The sequence below is a fragment of the Pithys albifrons genome, chromosome 5 (assembly GCF_047495875.1).
Source record: "Pithys albifrons albifrons isolate INPA30051 chromosome 5, PitAlb_v1, whole genome shotgun sequence".
NCBI classification, from domain to species: Eukaryota; Metazoa; Chordata; class Aves; order Passeriformes; family Thamnophilidae; genus Pithys; species Pithys albifrons.
In genome coordinates, this window is record NC_092462.1 from 60,954,996 (window position 1) to 60,967,667 (window position 12,672).

Below are 12,672 nucleotides of genomic sequence, written 5' to 3' on the forward strand. Positions count from 1 at the left end.
TTACAAAGACAGGCTGAGGAAGTTGGGGCTGTTCAACCTGAAGAAAAGAAAGTTACACGGAGTCCTCATAGGAACCTTCCAGTATCTGAAGAGGCTCTACAAGGAAACCAGAAAGGCAATCCTCACTTGGAACCATAGTGATAGGACAAGGAGTAATGTGTACAAATTGAGAGAGGGAAAATTTAGGTTAAATATTTGGAAGCAATTCTTTAGTGTGAGGGTGTTGAGGTACTTGAACAGGTTGCCCAGGAAGGTTGTGGATGTCCCAATCCTGGTAGTGTTGGATGGGAGTTTGAGCAACCTGGCCTAGTGGGACGTGTCACTGCCTATGGCAGAGGTGACAGGGACTAGATGATCTTTAAGGTGTCTTCCAACTCTTAATATTCTGTGATTCTATGATGTAAACCTCAGATGAGCTATTCGTTTGGGTTGAAAGTGTTTCTACTCTGCAGGAGTAAACTTACTGGCACACCACCAAGCTGGATTTAATCTAACTCCACAGTCCAATAAATGAGCAAATGGTGGCATGAATTTCAGAAATACCAAGCAAGCCTTCCAGAAAGCCTCAGCTCTTGGGGGGTTCAATGCCTCTTTGTGTAAACATATTTTTGCTGCACCAGAACACAAACTAGCAATATTAAAACTAGATTTCACATATTTATTCATGTTACAGTCATAACAGACATTGCTCTACGTGCGTGGGTTTGGCATGTGAGCTGTTGCTGGCTGGAAGGATCTAATTTGTTTAATGTCTGGGCTAATAGAGCAGTCAAGCAAAGCTTGGAAAAGCAGAAAAACACAGGCAATTGTAGCTTTCCTTCCATGCTTCTTATGCAGCTGGGGAGAAATGGTGAATATGCATGTCTCTACCAAAAATCTTTGCAAACAAGGCAGATATTTCCACTCATAGGAAGCATAAATAAGCAGAAAAAAAATTACTTTCCTTATTCAGCTTCTTCATCTGTGCATGAAACTCAAGATCAGACTAATCCCTCATTGATCTTAGCTCACCGAACCACTTCACATATATCAATCAAGGTTATGTAAGCCATAAACTGCAGACTGATGGGAGGAATTTTACACACTCGACTCAATCTCTTTGAAAAGTGTCTTTGATCTGGGTGATACTAGCACCAGTCTTTGTTCTACCAAGTTTGAAGAGAACAGTAAGAACAGGGAAGAAGGGAAAAAAGGCTGTGAGTTACCAGACTCCAGCTTCAGCCACTTCAGTGAAGCCAAAGAGGCAAAGGAATGATATGGGAAGACACCAGTTGTGTCTTTCTCCCTATCACTCTTCACTCATTCACTGGGGCTGGGAGACTGGATGCTCTTCACTGACCCTATTGGGCTTCATCAATATACTAACATTGTAGCAAGCTGGATAGAAATACTCTCCCTATTTCAGTCTGTCTGCACTTAGGTCATGCTGTTCTGTAGACAAGGACTATTTTGGATAAGGCTTATAGGAAAATTATTTTTGAATTTTAATTACATGTACAGCTATTGATGACACAGGCCAAACATGAGAAAATTTTTGTAACATAGATGAATATTTAGAGTTAAGATATCTTCACCCTTAATAGCCATAATTTGTTGCAAAGGAGAAAAATATGGGTGAATATATATGTATAAATCCTTCCTGTTCACGTGCTTGACATTTGAAACTCCATAAAGTTTCATAATGAATCTGGAGGTCACTGATCACAGAACAGAAGTTCATGGACTTAACCATTATGTTTCTCTTCTGTTAGGAGAGGATTATAGCACCACTGTCATGTTCTCAGGAGTTCTGGTCAGAGGGGAACTCTTCTCATTCACATTGACTATGGTACTCATGATGATATCTCATTTTCTGCCTGCTCACTGGCTTTGAAGTAAATGTGTCATTAAATGATGTGCATAATTATACTTTTATGCCCATTATATATATACATACATATTATTTTACCTATTCTGTATAATATTTGCCACATGACATTTTAATGTGGACTGTTGTTAAGCCACATTCATTTCCATAAGTGTCTTCCATTAAGAAACTCTAAGCTTGTGATAGGTTTGTGATCTCTGTCTCCACTAAGTCCATTATTCATGCTCCCACACACCACACTGTCTTTTCTCTTTTTCTTGTTTTTGATTGCTATAAGAGACACAAACAAAAACAGCTTGTGCTACTACATTCTGACATTTTAAGCCTTCCTAACAGTCCATCTTGCATATAGACAGTAACAGCATTTACTTTCTCTTGTATCACCTCTTTTACAGTCCCTATTTGATTTACAGTCCCTATTTGTTTTACAGTCCCTATTTGTTTAATTGCCACTGCCTCACACCAATATTAAAGGCAAGAGCCTTTTCCTGGCATTCCTATTGGAATGACAGTCTCACTGTCTTTTGCTGATTTTTGTGCCCCTGTGACTAAATCTGAATTAAAGCTGGACTTTGTGCTACATAGTCCTTGCCTACTATGCTGCAGAAAACGAAGCATCTGAATCTGCATCCCGAGGTGACTAAGAACCTCGGCCAGAACATGACACTACATTGTCTCACCTGTTCAGATAGCCCAGAGAACTAAAAAAGTTCTGTCACAAGTCAGATTATCATTGAATTTAGACTCATTTCAGTTTCAAAACAGTTTCACTTGTTTCACCATGTAGAGGTTCACTGCTCCCTCCTGTCCTTCTAGTCCAACAGTTTGAAGTTTTGTCCTTACGGACTATGTGGTCCAGTATACAAAGACTTGCTCATCATATTATATACAAGAGTTGCTGAAGGGTTTTCAGAACTATGACACTTAAGAAGAAGAGTCTGCACTCTGCTGAGGTTAATAGCTTTGCAGAACTGAGAAGCATTCACAGTTGTTCTTGACTGAATCATCATAACAGCAAGCAGGTGCTTACATATAATCATTCATTTTGGGAACCGCCTCAGATCGTTTGTCTGCCTCAAAGGTTGTTCCTCACAGCTATTCAACTGAAAGACATAAAATGACTCAAATTGGCCACTTGGCTTTAATGTCTACCAGAAACAGTGTGCAATTCAGGATTACTTTGTTGTTTACACATCTTAAGGAACAGACATGGAAATCACACTTTATATGTCAGAAATGGTTTCTTTTTTGTTAATGAGTAAAAAGTTCCTTGACTTTTTTACCCTATTTTGCAAAGTCTATTATGTGAATTTGAGTTGTTTCATGGATATGCTGGACTGAGAGAATACAAATGTTCTTTTTAGGCACTAGTGCTTTTCAACTGACTTCAGGCACCTTAACATATAGTTCATTACTGGTAAACAAATCCACTGATGTAAAAGCCAATGACCCCTTAATACATACAGTGGTATTTAAAAGAAAAAAAAATAGAATGTCTTAACTTTGTTGCGTGATTTTAAGACAAAAGAGGTCATTCTTTGCTTTAAATGAAAACTGAGGAATAATTAAATATTTCTCTTTCAACTGTTGATATAATAATTGAAGAAATCTCACTTCCCTGCTCCTTCTGGACTTATAGCTACATGGTTTACACTCTTCGAATCAGTGTTTCAATGTTTTTTTGTTTTGTTGTGTTTTTTCCAGAGGGGAACAGGCAAACGACTTTTGAATATTTTTAGAAGAGTTCATGAAAAAGACTCCCTATGGTTGCACAAATGCTTCTTTTATCATAAAATACTTTGCTCAATTTCTTCTACTAAAGATGTGCGGTACGGTGAAAGAAAGTGTAGTTGATGCTGTTGCCTGCTCTGTATGGTCAAAGTGTAAAGGGAACGTAAAATCAGTGTGCAATACTATCAGGAGTCTGACAGCTTCACAACAGCTTTACAGTTTGTTTTGCATAAGCCAGTGATCACAGCACAACCTGGTAGATGAGGTCCCATCAGTCCTCTGAGCAGCCTACCCTGCTGCATCTCCTCCTTCAGATGCTGTAACAGTAAAACAGTTTGCTAACATTAAAAACAAATTGTCAGGAACAAAATGGAAAGAATGTATGATGTCCTCCTGAAAATGGATCATTTTTATTGTGGATATTTTTCCCCATTTGTTCCCTTGCCCTTAATACCTAAATACCATTACCTTGCAGCAAAGAATCAAACTACTAAAAGAAAATCTTCAGGACTTGTTTCCAAGTCTTCAGGAAATGCTGAACACTCATCAAGAAAATGTCTTGGTTTTTTATGCCTTTTCTTTTTGCTTTGGGATCATAGCTTCATTTCAAAGTACAGCTATGAAGTTATAGCTAAAATCTTAGTGAAATATCTAGGAGGGCCCTTCAATTTCAATGAATTGCATGTGAGACCTAAAAAATACCATGTGTCTTTTTTTGGTCAAGCTGTGCAAAGAACTGTACATTGATTTAGCAATTGGAGTAAGACTTGTATTTAAAATCAAGTTTAGATTTTGTTATATTAAATCAGCAACACAAATCTGGGAATCTTTTTTCTTTTGTAGATATGTGCAGTAGAAGGCAGATTTCACACTTTGAAAGTAGAGAACTTTTGTTATAACAACTTTTCTCAGTAGAAGTAATTGCCTTTGAAAGGTGAGATATTCTTCTGTCTCTTCACAGATTAATTCTCTTGGATCATATCAGCAGCTGCACAAAAATGGAACTTCTGTCTCCTTCCCTGTAATTTAGGCATGCCCAAGCATTGCAACTCATATCTTTTCTAACCCTTTAAGGATGAATTATCTAGTGGTAAGGAGATACTAACCTCATTTGCATTAGGTTTAATTCAGTACTGCTGTTTCTACTAGGTGGAAAATAATATCTTGCATTGAGCTTTTTTAAGGGTAAAAAGCTTCCAATACAAAAGTTTCCAACTCAGAGAAAGATATATGCAGCTTTCATACAATTTTTTCTCTACTGTGATAACTAAGACATCAACAGTAATTCAACCTTGTATGTGGCTTTTTTATATATCCTGTTCTGTTCATATTCAGGGTCCAACTAGGGAAAGAAAATTTAGTCTGCTATTAAGTCTGTGCAATTCACCATGGAATCTCATGCAATTGTGGTGTTGCTCAGCTGCCTACCCTCAGGGGCGCACTTTCTCCTGCCCTTTCCAGACCCAGACCTCTAGCTGCCAGTGCAGTGAGCCTGCATTTGGCCATAAGGAAGTGTCCTGAGAAACCTGGAGCAAGTCAATAAACAACCAGAATTGAACCTGTGTGCTAAAGGAACAGGTAGCTCAGGGTAGTTCTGCAGCAGGGGTGTCTGAGCACAGCAATCCAATTCCTCTTTGTAATGGATGACCAGAAAAGAAGTAAAATGGAGGCAGAACAAAGTAGAAAAAGAGAAAAAAGTTCTCCAGAGTCTTGGATGTCAAATGAATGTTTGAGGGAATGTTTATGGTACATCTTGTTTAACTGAAATTAAACTCTAAAGCCATTCCCTGACTTGCACTCTGCTAAGAATGACTAATTCTCTTTAGTATAATATTGTAAGATATCTACTTAAAACAACTATTAGTTGCAGAAGTATACCATAATTAGCTTTTATTGAAAACTACTTATAAATATTTGTGCACTCAATATATTGATTGAAAGTTTAAGAAGGAGAATGGCTCAGGCTAATATCTGCAAGACCAGTCAATGTTCCTTTAATTGTTATTTTGGAGGGATTTGTACCACCTGTTTTTGAAAACTGAGGTGATCTGTTCCAGTCATTAATCTAGTCACATGGGCTTACTCCATGCTACTCTGTAAGTATCTCGAAAGCTACATTTGACTGAACTGAGTTTTCTTTGTAGCTTTCCTCTAGAGCGCCCTGCATAGTAAGAATCAATATATGACATCTTTCAAGGGAACTAGACTTGGTAGAACATTTGCTAGAAATTAGTGTCTGGAATAGTAGTAACCTGTCCTTCACAACTAAAGCTGGGCAAATGACTGTGTAAATAGACTGAAAATGCTTTAGGAATTGTGCCAACAAAGCAGTTCCCCCTGGCCCACTGCCTAAAGCCAGGGCAAAGCCCTAGTGTCCTTGAAAATGCAAAGAAGAAACAGGTATTAGGAGCTGGAAAGTGGTTTTGCCACTTCACCTTGTACTAATTGCGCCAAATTGAGCTGTTGAGTTTGGTTTTGGATCTCGTAATTTAAAAAAGGACTTTAGAAATTTGATGCATCTCCCTTCTCGTTCAAAAGTTCTCTTACAATGGAAAACATAGACATTTGAATCTCATTATTTGTCCAGAGAAGACCAACATAAGCTGTGATTTAATGGCACACATGCCATTCTGAAGAGAAAATAGTCACTGCTATCAAGCTTTCTAATCTGCTGGAGAAAGGCACTCTGAGAACTAACAGCTAGAAGTTAAATTTTCAGATCCAGCCAAAAGAAAGGCACACAGGTGCTCAGCATGCACTGGAAGAGACTGCTGAAGGAAGTGCTGAGTTTTTCATTTCTTGAAGCTTTCATATCAAAACTGACTGCCTGTCTGGAATTGCCTGAGTTGAAATCACATCCTTGTGTTCAATAACAGCGTGCCTAGATGTAATGCTTGATCAAGGATCTCCTACTAAATAACCTAGTGGTCCTTGTTGACTTTAAAATCAGGCAATCTATGTCTTCTACAGGCTGAGGGGAGAAAAAAGAGATAAAGATTATTTCCATATTTTCATTTTGGGACGGTGCTCAGAGAAGCGTGATAGTGCAATATATATAGATAGATGGACAGATGAGAATTGATAACACCTTACCTTGAAAAGAAAATTCTCATACTTGCAATATAATAAAAGAAACATCAAAATAAAACCAATTAATTTTGCCTTTAATTATCACAGTTTCTACAGCTGTTGAACAAATTATAGCTTTTTTAATATGCCAGTTTTGAAAGTACTTCATTATAACCAGCAGATAACAAGGGAATAAGAGTAATTGGAATTAAATTTATACAGTGGAGAATTCTGTTTTAATGTTGTCTAAATGGGTTTCAACATATTGAAACTGCCAGAAACTCACATGAATAAAAGCTGTTAAAGAAAAAGTGGGATATCAAGTAAATACAGCTCCAGAAAACTTTTGAAGTAAAATACTGCTATGTAACTCACAGCTTCCATGAAGTTCCACTACCATTGATCAGTGCTCAGTTAACATAAGTTAAGTGTCAGCACTGACAAAGAATAGATAAGTCTTACAAAACATGATTCTTCTAGGTGACAGGTTATTTTCCTCCATGACATTAGTCCTTTATTTCTCATGAGATGGGAAACTTCAGAGGAAGCTCAGAGGAGAGGCAGGAACAACAATGCTCTCAAAAAGCAACCTATTTTGATGCTGGTGTTTGTTCCAGGCCAGCACCAGTCATGCTCAGAGCTCCCTGCTGTGCAAAGCTCAGGCACAGAAGCATGAAAAGTGACCTTACACAGTTGATCTCACAGCTGAAATAACAGAGATAGGAGGTGGGCAGCCAACATAGCAGAGGTTGAGGTGACTTGCTTGAATACCCATCACAAGTAGGATTGAATTGAGGCTCTGGGATTCTCAACACAATGAGTTTTGCTGTTTCTGACTGTGATAACTGGGACGTGAAATACCGCTGAAGTCTAAGGTAAATCCCAAGAGCACAGCCTTTGCTAGACCTATAGCATCTTCCTGCTGGGGCATCTGGCATGTCCTCAGCCAGCCAGCCACCCATCACACAGAACAAGCACAGTTTCATGATCTTGTCCTTTCTAGTTCTTTGCACACTGAAGGAGATGTTATCTTTGGCATGCACAAATCTTGGGCAAAATCCTAGTTGCATGAATATCAGTGCAAAATGTTCTGCTGCCTCTGGGGGGAACAGGATTTTGCCTCTCAGGCTCATGGATCAGAAAAAAATGCAAAGAAGACTTTGAAAGTGTGGCATCATTTAAAGGACCCTTTTGCTGGTCTGTGAAAGATACAAAATTTTAGGGTTTGGACTAAATATATGGACAGAAATAGTCTTCTGCATACACATCAAGTGTAGGTGTATTTGCATTAGCATTTTTCTTGGGTTGAGCTGGCAAAATGCCAACTGCCCAATACAGAGTCAGTCTCTCTCTCTCCAGCTGAGAAAAGGGAGGAGGGGAAAAAAACCTAGAGACTTGTTTAAACTTAAACTATATATATTGATACAGAAAAGAGAAAATTAAAAGAAACTACAATACAACACACACTTTCATCAGTTAGATATAACAATTTTCTACCTCCCACTGAAAACAAATTCCATCACTCTAGATCTAAAAGCACCCCAAAAGACACCCAGCAAGTAACAGAAAGTATAACAACAAAATGTTTCTACTTCCCTGAACTCAAACAAAATGCAAGCAGTGGCAGCAGCAGCAGGGCCCAGACAGCAAGACAGCAGCTGTGTGTCTAGCCTCTACTTCGGCCATGATGGAACTGTGAAACTCCTCCTACCTATCGCAGGTTTGTGTCATCTGGTATGGAATATTTCTTTGGTTGCTTATGTCAGGTGATACCTGTCTCTCCTAATCCACGTAGATTCTCTGAGCCTGCTAATTTGAGGCCTAGCTAAAACTACCACAGCATTTTATTTTCCTTCTGGAGTGTAAGAAACAAATTTGTAAGCAAATCTTCTGATTGCCCCTCATTTTTTTCACTTGTAATCACATTGTAGAATGGTTTTGTAACACGTACTGGGTGCAATATGGATGAAACAAAACCCAAAGATGGGCTTGGGAAGGGCCCTGTATGTGCTCTCAGTACTAACTGATGCTCAGTCTGCAAGGCTAGAGTACAACTATTCCAAAATAAACCATGGTTAAAGTGTTTGTGGGCACTGCCCTGCACCATCAAAAGTTTTGCTCTGCAGATTTGACCTGTTGTACCACAATGCTTACTAACATGGACACTGCTCTATTTTTAGCATTTATATGTCCAGGTTAGCACAGTATTGACACTGGCCTTTACACACACTTTGTTTGAATGTGACCTAAAAAATTTCAATCAGTGCCCACCATTATAGGTCTTGTACCTGGGGTGGTGTTTGAGCTATATCTGTGTAGGTATAAGAATGGCTTTTATCTGAGTTGCAGCCTAGCCTGATTGCATAGATCTTCTGGATATACTGAAAGTCAGGTCCTCCCTAAGGTTAGGGCTCCAATAGGTCTTCAGAGCACATGATCCCAAACTCATTGGAATAATTGACATAGTCAGAGCAGAAAGATTGCAAGGTCTTGCTTTTTTTCTCAGGCCAAGACAGAAAAATGACAGCAGTGCCTTAATCCATGGTGGGTAATAAGTACATGGGGAACTGCTAGTGCCTGGTTATACCCATACTGTGCAGAACCCATGAGATCCATCATGTCTGTAGGCTGGCCCAAGGCAAAACTCTCATGGATTACCAGAAAAAAAAATTCAGTGGATAATATATCATGGTATAACCTGAGGCAGTAATGTGCTTTCATTTGAATCTTAGCTCCTGAAAGAATGCACTGAAATTAGATGTTACTCTGTCACCAGATGATGACCATGGTTTTCCCAACCCAAAGGCCTTCACATCTTGCTCTGCACATTTCAAGGAAATAGAGTTCTGTTGCTATTAGGTTCAGTATTTAAAATTCAATTACAAACAGAGAAAGCTAAGAAGGAACTAAGTTCCCTGTATAGATGGCAATCCGTATGTGGGAATAATATAGATGATTAATACTTAGCTGAAGTATATAATAAAGACTGTATCAATCTGCACTGCTGGTTTCTATGTCCATTTCATCTCTAATTTACAGTCAATAAGATTTCTGAATGGCACAAAAGTGCTCCACTTAAGTGACATGATTTCTAGGTAGCTGTCGAATATCAAGGTAAAGATGACAATGTCACCTGGAAGGCCTAGAACACAATGTTCTCTAGAGAGTAGTGAAAAGATGATTTTATGCCATTATATTCTGACACTGTGTGAATCAATTTTAATGAAGGATCTACTTGCTTTATTTTGCAGTGATGAATCTGGAAATATTTAACCCCCTGGGGCCAAAGGAAAAAGTGTCATTTTAATGGAGTAAAATTGTGCTCTATCTTTGTATTGAACATGAGTTTAAGAACTAAACCTAGATAAAAATACTTTTGTTCCCATAGTTTTCTTGCAGAAACTGAATAAATGCGAGACTGTATACTTCATTTTTCTATCAGTAGCTCAGATCTGCCTATAAATTCCTATTCCATATGGTACTTTTCTAAGATTTTTAAAGAAGGAAAAGATTCCACTTCCTAAGCCATCCCATCTTCCAAAGGGCCAGATAAATATTTTTTCAGAATTATGAGTTATTAAAATTATCTTACAGCCATATAATTTAAAAATCAAACTGCATACCTATCTCTATATCTATGGATAGATAGATAGATAGATAGATAGATAGATAGATAGATAGATAGATAGATAGATAGATAGATAGATAGATCTGTGCAAAGAATGTCCAGGAGTCTTTTAAATTCATTTGTGAAATGCAGCTCTTTCTTGCAGTGAGATGTAACAAGCAATTAATAGTAAAAACACATGATAGTTTGAGAGGAGAGGTGAATAAAACTTCTTCCTCTCACTACTGTGTCATTATTTAAGTAGAAAAAATGCAATTATCCAGTTGGAATTTGAAAAGGACATTATCAATAATATGATTGTCTCTCTAAGGAAAATGGGGGATTTACACATTCCAGAGGAAACTAGAAACTAGAAAGAGACTTGCTACATAAGGGCTTTAGTTTTGTTTCCATTGAAACAAACCAGCTTTTCTCACTAGGAAGTAAGATTGGTGCTTCTAAATTTGTCTTAGATATATCATCCTATGGGTTCTCATGGATATCTAGGCATTTCTTTCAAGCAAGAATGAGGCAAAATGACTCACTATCTGTTCTTTCTGGTGGTAATACTGTCTGTTGTCTTTATTTTTCACAGTAGAATATTTCTGTTTTGTATGCTCTTGAAAGTAAGTAGACTAAACTGAATATGCTTATTGATTTAATGTGGTTTGTGGTTTCTTAGGTGGTTTTCTACGTTTTTTTAAAGGTAATGGTATGTAATAAGATACTCTACATCCTTAAATTCTTTCCATATCTATTTGAAGAGTTTTGCCTAACCTATACAGCAAGGTTGGGGTTTTTTTTTGTTTGTTTGTTTCCTCAGTTGAATTGTTTTCTTCTCTGGCTTTGCATTCTGTTAAAACTATGATGAATTCAATTCACATTACAATCATCACCATAATAGTGATTATTTGCTGAAATAATGGACAACCAAGTTGTCCCAGAAGCTTACACATTGTATTAGCCAAAAAAACAAATGGTGCAGCACCACAGATTGGAACAGATGGAAAGATAAATTATGCCATGCTACCAGTGCGATAGGAAGCTTTCTTAGTCTCATGTTCATAATTTTTTTCTGCAAATATCAAAGACTAACATGGAGGTTTTGTGTGCTATTTAAAAGCTGTTGTTGCCTCAAATGCAATTCACAGTTAAGGCTCTGTAAGTACCTGACTGCACTATAAGCATCATGTGTATTAATGGAAAAGCCGTTTATGAAGCTTTTGCAGTCCTTAATGTTAATTACTGCAATTAATGACTGGAACTGCAAGTAGAGTTCAACTAAGGGTTTTCTAAACTATTAATGGGGTCTCATTAATAATGTTCATGACTGTCTACTGGGAATTATGTAACAGCCATGAGACTTATTAAGTATAGGACCTCAGTTTGAACTTTCATGATTCCTCTTCAGATAAATTAATGATGTCCCACAAACTCATAGGACCACCTCTTACATTGTTTTTTTGGAAGAAAGACAGTTTTAAAATCAAGTTTGCATCCAACAAAATCAAAATAAAGCTTTATAATTCTGAATACATCATGTTAAAATCTTCTAGGTGAGAAAATTTACTTTACTTTTCACTCTGTAATGCAGAATCAGACTTGGAGGACAAAGATTACCCTGCCACTAGATTCAAGCTTCAAGAACAAAACTGCTAAACTCTTTTAAGTCACTACAGCCTCAGAGAAGTTTCACAATAAGGTAAATTATACCTCATCCTTTCAGTCAACAATGTTCCCATAAATTAGATCTTTATGAGCATTCCCACCATAAAACTGCATTTGTTCTTAGATCTCTGTCTGGTCCACAATACAGTAACACAGGCTTCTTAAATATATGTCTACAAAAGCATGCATACATACTTGTCTTTGGGCTTGTCAGTGGATTCTTGCCTTTGAATTACTTGATCTATCAAAGCTAAGCCTCTTCTGAGGTGTCTGCCGTTTGGGTTTCTAACGAAACAAGTAGTGTTGCCAAGGGCACTTTGGCCATTTCTTGACTTCTCTTTGTAAAAGAGATCCAAGTCAATATGATGCACTCCCTGCTCACAGCTCCTCAAAAAGTGGCTCAAACTGCTGCTCAGCCATGTTTTTCCTCAGGACACTCATCTTCTAATGTACTGATGCCTAAGGATTTTAGTGTATATTTTGTAGATTTTCAGAATTACATAGGTTACATGGATTTTCCTGGGTTGCTCACATATTAAGTGGTATTAGAAGTTACCAAAACATTTTCTCATACAATATTAAGCTCTCTCTTGAGAGAGTCTGTTTTGAAGAAGCCACCTGCAAGAGAGTTTGAAGACAAAACACAAGAGGAAGGCCTGGAGGTCCTGGAGCTTCTCCAAGGGGCAGTTCTGAACACCTCTATGGGTGGGGCACCAAAGCAAACGAGAAC

General features: G+C 37.8%; 1 long non-coding RNA gene across 1 annotated transcript in view; it reads left to right on the plus strand.

Moving 5' to 3' along the window:
- Positions 1-11,970, plus strand: part of LOC139672532 (uncharacterized) — a 185,742-nt gene extending 173,772 nt beyond the window's left edge. The window contains exon 4 of the long non-coding RNA XR_011697947.1: positions 11,869-11,970. This is a non-coding gene — a long non-coding RNA (uncharacterized lncRNA). The remainder of the gene's footprint in view (positions 1-11,868) is intronic.
- Positions 11,971-12,672: the final 702 nt, after the last annotated feature.